This window comes from Xenia sp. Carnegie-2017, unplaced genomic scaffold (genome assembly GCF_021976095.1).
Source record: "Xenia sp. Carnegie-2017 unplaced genomic scaffold, XeniaSp_v1 HiC_scaffold_20, whole genome shotgun sequence".
Taxonomy (NCBI): Eukaryota; Metazoa; Cnidaria; class Anthozoa; order Malacalcyonacea; family Xeniidae; genus Xenia; species Xenia sp. Carnegie-2017.
In genome coordinates, this window is record NW_025813483.1 from 2,418,442 (window position 1) to 2,431,450 (window position 13,009).

The 13,009-nt window shown below is 34.4% G+C and overlaps 1 pseudogene; it reads right to left on the reverse strand.

Annotated features, from left to right (window-relative positions):
• Positions 1 to 755: 755 nt before the first annotated feature.
• LOC124442021 overlaps positions 756 to 13,009 on the reverse strand; it is a 108,026-nt pseudogene continuing 95,772 nt past the window's right edge.

The window sequence follows — 13,009 nt, forward strand, 5'->3', positions numbered from 1 at the left end:
TCATAAAAAAGCAAATCCTTACGTACTCGTCGAGTGCCTATGTTTTAGAAATTATCATTGTATAAAGATTGTTTCAATGATACATCCTGTATAATTATTAAAAGGAAAATTTAAAATGTTATAAGCACATTAAACAAACAATTGTCGAATGCGTCAGCAACCAACTTGGTGAAACGGTAAATGAATTGAAGAAATAAAATTTTATTAACATGAAAGTTGTTTAAAAGTCACTATTTGTTATTCGGCTTATTTTGATATCTATGTTGCATGCTTCGTTGTTTGTCCGTCTATGCTTAATTAATCTTTTGCTTGCATTTATGTGTCTGTTGATATCGAAAATAATGAGTTACAATGAAACAATGTTAGTGGTCCAAAACAAAAGAATATTTTATGAATAATAGAAATGACATTGTTTAGTACATCCAAAGAAGTTAAGTCAATTGAGCAAAAAATATTTCTTGTGATCATTTATGTACATTTATACCTGTATTAGATGGCAATCCTTGACAGAATAGCGAAATGGTGATCCATTATGATCCATTATAAATTACTGGAACTCCAAAACCCTTTAGATTTGTGCTATAAAAATATGAATGTTTAAATAACAAAGTTTAACCATGGGCGGCCAAAAATCACTTAAATTGTATAAACAACGATAACTCGCCCCATCGTAATAACAAACTTTGTATTGATTGATTGTATCTATATTATATATTTACGTAAAAAATATATTAATCAATAATAAAAACAAATACATAAATGAATATATAATATAGATACAATTAATCAATACAAAGTTTGCGGGGCACGGTCTGTTACAATGGAATGGGGCGAGTTATCGTTTGTTTATACAATTTAAGTGATTTTTTGGGCCGCCTTTGGTTTAACCTCACAAAGTTAAATCTATAACAAATGTGCTTCGCCAAGAAAATGCTCTAGTGAAAAATGTGAAATCTCTATTTCATCAAGATTTCAACGATGATAATATACCATCAACGTTTGGTGGTTATATTGTTTACCTCTGACTGACCATAACTTTCTTCAATTGTTTTTTGAAAGTCTCTTAATGTCATTCCATATTCCATATTTGTTTTAACTTCTCTAGTTTAAACATAACAGGACAATCCAGTGATATACAGCTCAGTTGTTCATCTCTAGCTCCACAACACTGAAAACATATCTACAATATGAAAAAAAATTAAATGTCATGAAAAAGACAAACCATAATTATTAGGTTATTTATTATGCATACCTCTTTAAGATGACTGTATTTTCTTTCCCAGTTCCCCACTCTACTTGCCAGAATAAAGACAGACTTTTGAGGGTTGCTACGACAACTTTGACACAAACAGTGCTGTGTTAATTGTTCACATACAGGACAGTGTAGAGTTGTAAAAAACCGAGAAATCGAACGCTAAAATTTGTTCAAATAAATTAATTTAGCTTTTACATCAATTCATGAATGTACTTATGACAACTAACTTTTTGTTTCTTTGCAATAACACGATGTCGAGGGATATAGCGGGGTAGTTGTGTATACCATGAAAACACAACAACACCGATCAAGGAAAAAACTCGATCCAATGGAGGAAGTATTTGTTTCTGAACATAGTAGATGGTATTAAGGCGTAGATTTTTTCATTTAACACATCAATAGGACTGAAGAAAATTAAAACAAGACGATTGTTTAATGAAGACAATCATATTTATACTAAAGTATTTATTAATAACATTCCAACAGCTTTTGTCATGATACATAACGTAAAATAATGAAAGACAGCAACATTTGAACTTACTCTTTAACCAATTGAATCAATGGTAGTCCAGGACTGCCGTTAACAATGACGTAAGGTACACGTTCTCCCACGCGAGGTTCCAGGCGACGATCACGTGACAAATGACGTCTATACAAAAATAGAAATAGTAAAACTGTAATCATGACAACAATATAAAGAGGATTTTTCATTTCAACAATAAAATGAACCTTGCAATTTCCAAAGCTGGAACACATGCTTTTGGTTTATATCTTTTCATACCACGATATTCCTTAGCAAAGATGAAATCCTGAATCGATACTCTATCTTTCATCATTTTAACGAACTGCCGCTGGACAAACTTCCTCACAAGACTCACGTCTCTTTCTTCAAATAAAATCCTTAAAGACTTCTCTAAAATCTGTTAGAAAAATAAAATCACCGACTGCTTTGAACTCAAAATTACCCTCCCCCCTCCCACCTACAGAATCTTGTGTGATTGGAAGACACAGTAAATATTGTCGATTGTTCCATACCTAAGAGACCGCTGGACATGTATCTCGCCGTACAGTCTCCATTCCTTTCGCATCAAACACTGGATCTTTCTGTTCTAATGTTTCGTACATATAACCAAGGTAACGTTTCTTTGTTTAAAGAACACAAGGCATATATACCTAAAAATCATCCCTAGTTATACATAAATGTATCTTAAAGTCCAAATCTCTCAAATAGATACAATTTTACAGTAGATAAAACCTTTTCAAAGTTTAGTTTCACAGGTTTAGGATTCTCTGCAGTAACAGCATCAACAATATCTTTTCCAATCTTAAACGCTTCCTCTTTACTGGCACCTTTACTAATACGAAAAGACTATCGGTGTCCCCATATACCACACGAGCACCCCACTCATCCCTTGTGTTCACGAGATTGATAGCTCGTTCCAGGGTCTCGCGTGCTTTACGAACAATGGCGTCAGCAATCTGATGAAAACAGAAAAGAATATTCAGATGGTTTTAAGAGTAAAATGAATCCAGTATGACAATAAGCACTTGATAGATTTTCAATCTGAGCATGTGACTTAGTCCAGGCTCACGATAATCATAATAATCAACATGTATCTATATTATATATATTATATATTTACCAATTATCTGTAGTAAATATATTATATATTTATTGTATCTAAAATATATATGTGTATTGGTAAATATATAATATATATAATATAGATACAATCAATTAATACAAAGTTTACGGCGCAAGGTCTGTTTAGATGGAATGGGAGAGTTATCGTTTGTTTAAATTTCTATCATGAATACAAAGTTTACGGCACAAGGTCTGTTTAGATGGAATGGGGAGAGTTATCGTTTGTTTAAATTTCTATCATGAATACAAAGTTTACGGCACAAGGTCTGTTTAGATGGAATGGGGAGAGTTATCGTTTGTTTAAATTTCTATCATGAATACAAAGTTTACGGCACAAGGTCTGTTTAGATGGAATGGGGAGAGTTATCGTTTGTTTAAATTTCTATCATGAATACAAAGTTTACGGCACAAGGTCTGTTTAGATGGAATGGGGAGAGTTATCGTTTGTTTAAATTTCTATCATGAATACAAAGTTTACGGCGCAAGGTCTGTTTAGATGGAATGGGGAGAGTTATCGTTTGTTTAAATTTCTATCATGAATACAAAGTTTACGGCACAAGGTCTGTTTAGATGGAATGGGGAGAGTTATCGTTTGTTTAAATTTCTATCATGAATACAAAGTTTACGGCACAAGGTCTGTTTAGATGGAATGGGGAGAGTTATCGTTTGTTTAAATTTCTATCATGAATACAAAGTTTACGGCACAAGGTCTGTTTAGATGGAATGGGGAGAGTTATCGTTTGTTTAAATTTCTATCATGAATACAAAGTTTACGGCACAAGGTCTGTTTAGATGGAATGGGGAGAGTTATCGTTTGTTTAAATTTCTATCATGAATACAAAGTTTACGGCACAAGGTCTGTTTAGATGGAATGGGGAGAGTTATCGTTTGTTTAAATTTCTATCATGAATACAAAGTTTACGGCACAAGGTCTGTTTAGATGGAATGGGAGAGTTATCGTTTGTTTAAATTTCTATCATGAATACAAAGTTTACGGCACAAGGTCTGTTTAGATGGAATGGGGAGAGTTATCGTTTGTTTAAATTTCTATCATGAATACAAAGTTTACGGCACAAGGTCTGTTTAGATGGAATGGGAGAGTTATCGTTTGTTTAAATTTCTATCATGAATACAAAGTTTACGGCACAAGGTCTGTTTAGATGGAATGGGGAGAGTTATCGTTTGTTTAAATTTCTATCATGAATACAAAGTTTACGGCACAAGGTCTGTTTAGATGGAATGGGGAGAGTTATCGTTTGTTTAAATTTCTATCATGAATACAAAGTTTACGGCACAAGGTCTGTTTAGATGGAATGGGAGAGTTATCGTTTGTTTAAATTTCTATCATGAATACAAAGTTTACGGCACAAGGTCTGTTTAGATGGAATGGGAGAGTTATCGTTTGTTTAAATTTCTATCATGAATACAAAGTTTACGGCACAAGGTCTGTTTAGATGGAATGGGGAGAGTTATCGTTTGTTTAAATTTCTATCATGAATACAAAGTTTACGGCACAAGGTCTGTTTAGATGGAATGGGAGAGTTATCGTTTGTTTAAATTTCTATCATGAATACAAAGTTTACGGCACAAGGTCTGTTTAGATGGAATGGGGAGAGTTATCGTTTGTTTAAATTTCTATCATGAATACAAAGTTTACGGCACAAGGTCTGTTTAGATGGAATGGGAGAGTTATCGTTTGTTTAAATTTCTATCATGAATACAAAGTTTACGGCACAAGGTCTGTTTAGATGGAATGGGAGAGTTATCGTTTGTTTAAATTTCTATCATGAATACAAAGTTTACGGCACAAGGTCTGTTTAGATGGAATGGGAGAGTTATCGTTTGTTTAAATTTCTATCATGAATACAAAGTTTACGGCGCAAGGTCTGTTTAGATGGAATGGGGAGAGTTATCGTTTGTTTAAATTTCTATCATGAATACAAAGTTTACGGCACAAGGTCTGTTTAGATGGAATGGGGAGAGTTATCGTTTGTTTAAATTTCTATCATGAATACAAAGTTTACGGCAAGGTCTGTTTAGATGGAATGGGAGAGTTATCGTTTGTTTAAATTTCTATCATGAATACAAAGTTTACGGCACAAGGTCTGTTTAGATGGAATGGGGAGAGTTATCGTTTGTTTAAATTTCTATCATGAATACAAAGTTTACGGCACAAGGTCTGTTTAGATGGAATGGGGAGAGTTATCGTTTGTTTAAATTTCTATCATGAATACAAAGTTTACGGCACACGGTCTGTTTAGATGGAATGGGGAGAGTTATCGTTTGTTTAAATTTCTATCATGAATACAAAGTTTACGGCACAAGGTCTGTTTAGATGGAATGGGAGAGTTATCGTTTGTTTAAATTTCTATCATGAATACAAAGTTTACGGCACAAGGTCTGTTTAGATGGAATGGGAGAGTTATCGTTTGTTTAAATTTCTATCATGAATACAAAGTTTACGGCACAAGGTCTGTTTAGATGGAATGGGGAGAGTTATCGTTTGTTTAAATTTCTATCATGAATACAAAGTTTACGGCACAAGGTCTGTTTAGATGGAATGGGGAGAGTTATCGTTTGTTTAAATTTCTATCATGAATACAAAGTTTACGGCACAAGGTCTGTTTAGATGGAATGGGGAGAGTTATCGTTTGTTTAAATTTCTATCATGAATACAAAGTTTACAAGGTCTGTTTAGATGGAATGGGAGAGTTATCGTTTGTTTAAATTTCTATCATGAATACAAAGTTTACGGCACAAGGTCTGTTTAGATGGAATGGGGAGAGTTATCGTTTGTTTAAATTTCTATCATGAATACAAAGTTTACGGCACAAGGTCTGTTTAGATGGAATGGGGAGAGTTATCGTTTGTTTAAATTTCTATCATGAATACAAAGTTTACGGCACACGGTCTGTTTAGATGGAATGGGGAGAGTTATCGTTTGTTTAAATTTCTATCATGAATACAAAGTTTACGGCACAAGGTCTGTTTAGATGGAATGGGAGAGTTATCGTTTGTTTAAATTTCTATCATGAATACAAAGTTTACGGCACAAGGTCTGTTTAGATGGAATGGGGAGAGTTATCGTTTGTTTAAATTTCTATCATGAATACAAAGTTTACGGCACAAGGTCTGTTTAGATGGAATGGGAGAGTTATCGTTTGTTTAAATTTCTATCATGAATACAAAGTTTACGGCACAAGGTCTGTTTAGATGGAATGGGAGAGTTATCGTTTGTTTAAATTTCTATCATGAATACAAAGTTTACGGCACAAGGTCTGTTTAGATGGAATGGGGAGAGTTATCGTTTGTTTAAATTTCTATCATGAATACAAAGTTTACGGCACACGGTCTGTTTAGATGGAATGGGAGAGTTATCGTTTGTTTAAATTTCTATCATGAATACAAAGTTTACGGCACAAGGTCTGTTTAGATGGAATGGGAGAGTTATCGTTTGTTTAAATTTCTATCATGAATACAAAGTTTACGGCACAAGGTCTGTTTAGATGGAATGGGAGAGTTATCGTTTGTTTAAATTTCTATCATGAATACAAAGTTTACGGCGCAAGGTCTGTTTAGATGGAATGGGGAGAGTTATCGTTTGTTTAAATTTCTATCATGAATACAAAGTTTACGGCACAAGGTCTGTTTAGATGGAATGGGGAGAGTTATCGTTTGTTTAAATTTCTATCATGAATACAAAGTTTACGGCACAAGGTCTGTTTAGATGGAATGGGAGAGTTATCGTTTGTTTAAATTTCTATCATGAATACAAAGTTTACGGCACGGTCTGTTTAGATGGAATGGGGAGAGTTATCGTTTGTTTAAATTTCTATCATGAATACAAAGTTTACGGCACAAGGTCTGTTTAGATGGAATGGGGAGAGTTATCGTTTGTTTAAATTTCTATCATGAATACAAAGTTTACGGCACAAGGTCTGTTTAGATGGAATGGGAGAGTTATCGTTTGTTTAAATTTCTATCATGAATACAAAGTTTACGGCACAAGGTCTGTTTAGATGGAATGGGAGAGTTATCGTTTGTTTAAATTTCTATCATGAATACAAAGTTTACGGCACAAGGTCTGTTTAGATGGAATGGGGAGAGTTATCGTTTGTTTAAATTTCTATCATGAATACAAAGTTTACGGCACAAGGTCTGTTTAGATGGAATGGGAGAGTTATCGTTTGTTTAAATTTCTATCATGAATACAAAGTTTACGGCACAAGGTCTGTTTAGATGGAATGGGAGAGTTATCGTTTGTTTAAATTTCTATCATGAATACAAAGTTTACGGCACAAGGTCTGTTTAGATGGAATGGGAGAGTTATCGTTTGTTTAAATTTCTATCATGAATACAAAGTTTACGGCACAAGGTCTGTTTAGATGGAATGGGGAGAGTTATCGTTTGTTTAAATTTCTATCATGAATACAAAGTTTACGGCACACGGTCTGTTTAGATGGAATGGGGAGAGTTATCGTTTGTTTAAATTTCTATCATGAATACAAAGTTTACGGCACACGGTCTGTTTAGATGGAATGGGAGAGTTATCGTTTGTTTAAATTTCTATCATGAATACAAAGTTTACGGCACACGGTCTGTTTAGATGGAATGGGAGAGTTATCGTTTGTTTAAATTTCTATCATGAATACAAAGTTTACGGCACAAGGTCTGTTTAGATGGAATGGGGAGAGTTATCGTTTGTTTAAATTTCTATCATGAATACAAAGTTTACGGCACAAGGTCTGTTTAGATGGAATGGGGAGAGTTATCGTTTGTTTAAATTTCTATCATGAATACAAAGTTTACGGCACAAGGTCTGTTTAGATGGAATGGGGAGAGTTATCGTTTGTTTAAATTTCTATCATGAATACAAAGTTTACGGCACAAGGTCTGTTTAGATGGAATGGGGAGAGTTATCGTTTGTTTAAATTTCTATCATGAATACAAAGTTTACGGCACACGGTCTGTTTAGATGGAATGGGGAGAGTTATCGTTTGTTTAAATTTCTATCATGAATACAAAGTTTACGGCACACGGTCTGTTTAGATGGAATGGGGAGAGTTATCGTTTGTTTAAATTTCTATCATGAATACAAAGTTTACGGCACAAGGTCTGTTTAGATGGAATGGGGAGAGTTATCGTTTGTTTAAATTTCTATCATGAATACAAAGTTTACGGCACACGGTCTGTTTAGATGGAATGGGGAGAGTTATCGTTTGTTTAAATTTCTATCATGAATACAAAGTTTACGGCGCAAGGTCTGTTTAGATGGAATGGGGAGAGTTATCGTTTGTTTAAATTTCTATCATGAATACAAAGTTTACGGCACACGGTCTGTTTAGATGGAATGGGGAGAGTTATCGTTTGTTTAAATTTCTATCATGAATACAAAGTTTACGGCACAAGGTCTGTTTAGATGGAATGAGGAGAGTTATCGTTTGTTTAAATTTCTATCATGAATACAAAGTTTACGGCACAAGGTCTGTTTAGATGGAATGGGGAGAGTTATCGTTTGTTTAAATTTCTATCATGAATACAAAGTTTACGGCACAAGGTCTGTTTAGATGGAATGGGAGAGTTATCGTTTGTTTAAATTTCTATCATGAATACAAAGTTTACGGCGCACGGTCTGTTTAGATGGAATGGGAGAGTTATCGTTTGTTTAAATTTCTATCATGAATACAAAGTTTACGGCACAAGGTCTGTTTAGATGGAATGGGGAGAGTTATCGTTTGTTTAAATTTCTATCATGAATACAAAGTTTACGGCACAAGGTCTGTTTAGATGGAATGGGGAGAGTTATCGTTTGTTTAAATTTCTATCATGAATACAAAGTTTACGGCGCAAGGTCTGTTTAGATGGAATGGGGAGAGTTATCGTTTGTTTAAATTTCTATCATGAATACAAAGTTTACGGCACAAGGTCTGTTTAGATGGAATGGGGAGAGTTATCGTTTGTTTAAATTTCTATCATGAATACAAAGTTTACGGCACACGGTCTGTTTAGATGGAATGGGAGAGTTATCGTTTGTTTAAATTTCTATCATGAATACAAAGTTTACGGCGCAAGGTCTGTTTAGATGGAATGGGAGAGTTATCGTTTGTTTAAATTTCTATCATGAATACAAAGTTTACGGCACAAGGTCTGTTTAGATGGAATGGGGAGAGTTATCGTTTGTTTAAATTTCTATCATGAATACAAAGTTTACGGCACAAGGTCTGTTTAGATGGAATGGGAGAGTTATCGTTTGTTTAAATTTCTATCATGAATACAAAGTTTACGGCACACGGTCTGTTTAGATGGAATGGGAGAGTTATCGTTTGTTTAAATTTCTATCATGAATACAAAGTTTACGGCACAAGGTCTGTTTAGATGGAATGGGAGAGTTATCGTTTGTTTAAATTTCTATCATGAATACAAAGTTTACGGCACAAGGTCTGTTTAGATGGAATGGGGAGAGTTATCGTTTGTTTAAATTTCTATCATGAATACAAAGTTTACGGCACAAGGTCTGTTTAGATGGAATGGGGAGAGTTATCGTTTGTTTAAATTTCTATCATGAATACAAAGTTTACGGCACACGGTCTGTTTAGATGGAATGGGAGAGTTATCGTTTGTTTAAATTTCTATCATGAATACAAAGTTTACGGCATGGTCTGTTTAGATGGAATGGGGAGAGTTATCGTTTGTTTAAATTTCTATCATGAATACAAAGTTTACGGCACACGGTCTGTTTAGATGGAATGGGGAGAGTTATCGTTTGTTTAAATTTCTATCATGAATACAAAGTTTACGGCGCATGGTCTGTTTAGAGGGAATGGGGAGAGTTATCGTTTGTTTAAATTTCTATTATGAATACAAAGTTTACGGCACACGGTCTGTTTAGATGGAATGAGGAGAGCTATCGTTTGTTTAAATTTCTATCATGAATACAAAGTTTACGGCACAAGGTCTGTTTAGATGGAATGGGGAGAGTTATCGTTTGTTTAAATTTCTATCATGAATACAAAGTTTACGGCACAAGGTCTGTTTAGATGGAATGGGGAGAGTTATCGTTTGTTTAAATTTCTATCATGAATACAAAGTTTACGGCAAGGTCTGTTTAGATGGAATGGGAGAGTTATCGTTTGTTTAAATTTCTATCATGAATACAAAGTTTACGGCACAAGGTCTGTTTAGATGGAATGGGAGAGTTATCGTTTGTTTAAATTTCTATCATGAATACAAAGTTTACGGCACAAGGTCTGTTTAGATGGAATGGGGAGAGTTATCGTTTGTTTAAATTTCTATCATGAATACAAAGTTTACGGCGCAAGGTCTGTTTAGATGGAATGGGAGAGTTATCGTTTGTTTAAATTTCTATCATGAATACAAAGTTTACGGCACAAGGTCTGTTTAGATGGAATGGGAGAGTTATCGTTTGTTTAAATTTCTATCATGAATACAAAGTTTACGGCACAGGTCTGTTTAGATGGAATGGGGAGAGTTATCGTTTGTTTAAATTTCTATCATGAATACAAAGTTTACGGCGCAAGGTCTGTTTAGATGGAATGGGAGAGTTATCGTTTGTTTAAATTTCTATCATGAATACAAAGTTTACGGCACAAGGTCTGTTTAGATGGAATGGGGAGAGTTATCGTTTGTTTAAATTTCTATCATGAATACAAAGTTTACGGCACAAGGTCTGTTTAGATGGAATGGGGAGAGTTATCGTTTGTTTAAATTTCTATCATGAATACAAAGTTTACGGCGCAAGGTCTGTTTAGATGGAATGGGGAGAGTTATCGTTTGTTTAAATTTCTATCATGAATACAAAGTTTACGGCACAAGGTCTGTTTAGATGGAATGAGGAGAGTTATCGTTTGTTTAAATTTCTATCATGAATACAAAGTTTACGGCGCAAGGTCTGTTTAGATGGAATGGGAGAGTTATCGTTTGTTTAAATTTCTATCATGAATACAAAGTTTACGGCGCAAGGTCTGTTTAGATGGAATGGGGAGAGTTATCGTTTGTTTAAATTTCTATCATGAATACAAAGTTTACGGCGCACGGTCTGTTTAGATGGAATGGGAGAGTTATCGTTTGTTTAAATTTCTATCATGAATACAAAGTTTACGGCGCAAGGTCTGTTTAGATGGAATGGGGAGAGTTATCGTTTGTTTAAATTTCTATCATGAATACAAAGTTTACGGCACACGGTCTGTTTAGATGGAATGGGGAGAGTTATCGTTTGTTTAAATTTCTATCATGAATACAAAGTTTACGGCACAACGGTCTGTTTAGATGGAATGGGGAGAGTTATCGTTTGTTTAAATTTCTATCATGAATACAAAGTTTACGGCGCAAGGTCTGTTTAGATGGAATGGAGAGAGTTATCGTTTGTTTAAATTTCTATCATGAATACAAAGTTTACGGCACAAGGTCTGTTTAGATGGAATGGGAGAGTTATCGTTTGTTTAAATTTCTATCATGAATACAAAGTTTACGGCACACGGTCTGTTTAGATGGAATGAGGAGAGTTATCGTTTGTTTAAATTTCTATCATGAATACAAAGTTTACGGCACAAGGTCTGTTTAAGATGGAATGAGGAGAGCTATCGTTTGATTAAATTTCTATCATGAATACAAAGTTTACGGCACACGGTCTGTTTAGATGGAATGAGAGCTATCGTTTGTTTAAATTTCTATCATGAATACAAAGTTTACGGCACAAGGTCTGTTTAGATGGAATGGGGAGAGTTATAGATTGTTTAAATTTCTATCATGAATACAAAGTATACGGCACAAGGTCTGTTTAGATGGAATGAGGAGAGATATCGTTTGTTTAAATTTCTATCATGAATACAAAGTTTACGGCGCAAGGTCTGTTTAGATGGAATGGGGAGAGTTATCGTTTGTTTAAATTTCTATCATGAATACAAAGTTTACGGCGCAAGGTCTGTTTAGATGGAATGGAGAGAGTTATCGTTTGTTTAAATTTCTATCATGAATACAAAGTTTACGGCACACGGTCTGTTTAGATGGAATGAGGAGAGCTATCGTTTGTTTAAATTTCTATCATGAATACAAAGTTTACAGCACAAGGTCTGTTTAGATGGAATGGGGAGAGTTATCGTTTGTTTAAATTTCTATCATGAATACAAAGTTTACGGCACAAGGTCTGTTTAGATGGAATGAGGAGAGTTATCGTTTGTTTAAATTTCTATCATGAATACAAAGTTTACGGCGCAAGGTCTGTTTAGATGGAATGGGAGAGTTATCGTTTGTTTAAATTTCTATCATGAATACAAAGTTTACGGCGCAAGGTCTGTTTAGATGGAATGGAGAGTTATCGTTTGTTTAAATTTCTATCATGAATACAAAGTTTACGGCAAGGTCTGTTTAGATGGAATGGGGAGAGTTATCGTTTGTTTAAATTTCTATCATGAATACAAAGTTTACGGCAAGGTCTGTTTAGAGGAATGGGAGAGTTATCGTTTGTTTAAATTTCTATTATGAATACAAAGTTTACGGCACAAGGTCTGTTTAGATGGAATGGGGAGAGTTATCGTTTGTTTAAATTTCTATCATGAATACAAAGTTTACGGCGCAAGGTCTGTTTAGATGGAATGGAGAGTTATCGTTTGTTTAAATTTCTATCATGAATACAAAGTTTACGGCACAAGGTCTGTTTAGATGGAATGGGAGAGTTATCGTTTGTTTAAATTTCTATCATGAATACAAAGTTTACGGCACGGTCTGTTTAGATGGAATGGAGAGAGTTATCGTTTGTTTAAATTTCTATTATGAATACAAAGTTTACGGCACAAGGTCTGTTTAGATGGAATGGGGAGTTATCGTTTGTTTAAATTTCTATCATGAATACAAAGTTTACGGCACACGGTCTGTTTAGATGGAATGGGAGAGTTATCGTTTGTTTAAATTTCTATCATGAATACAAAGTTTACGGCACACGGTCTGTTTAGATGGAATGAGGAGAGTTATCGTTTGTTTAAATTTCTATCATGAATACAAAGTTTACGGCACATGGTCTGTTTAGATGGAATGGGAGAGTTATCGTTTGTTTAAATTTCTATCATGAATACAAAGTTTACGGCACAAGGTCT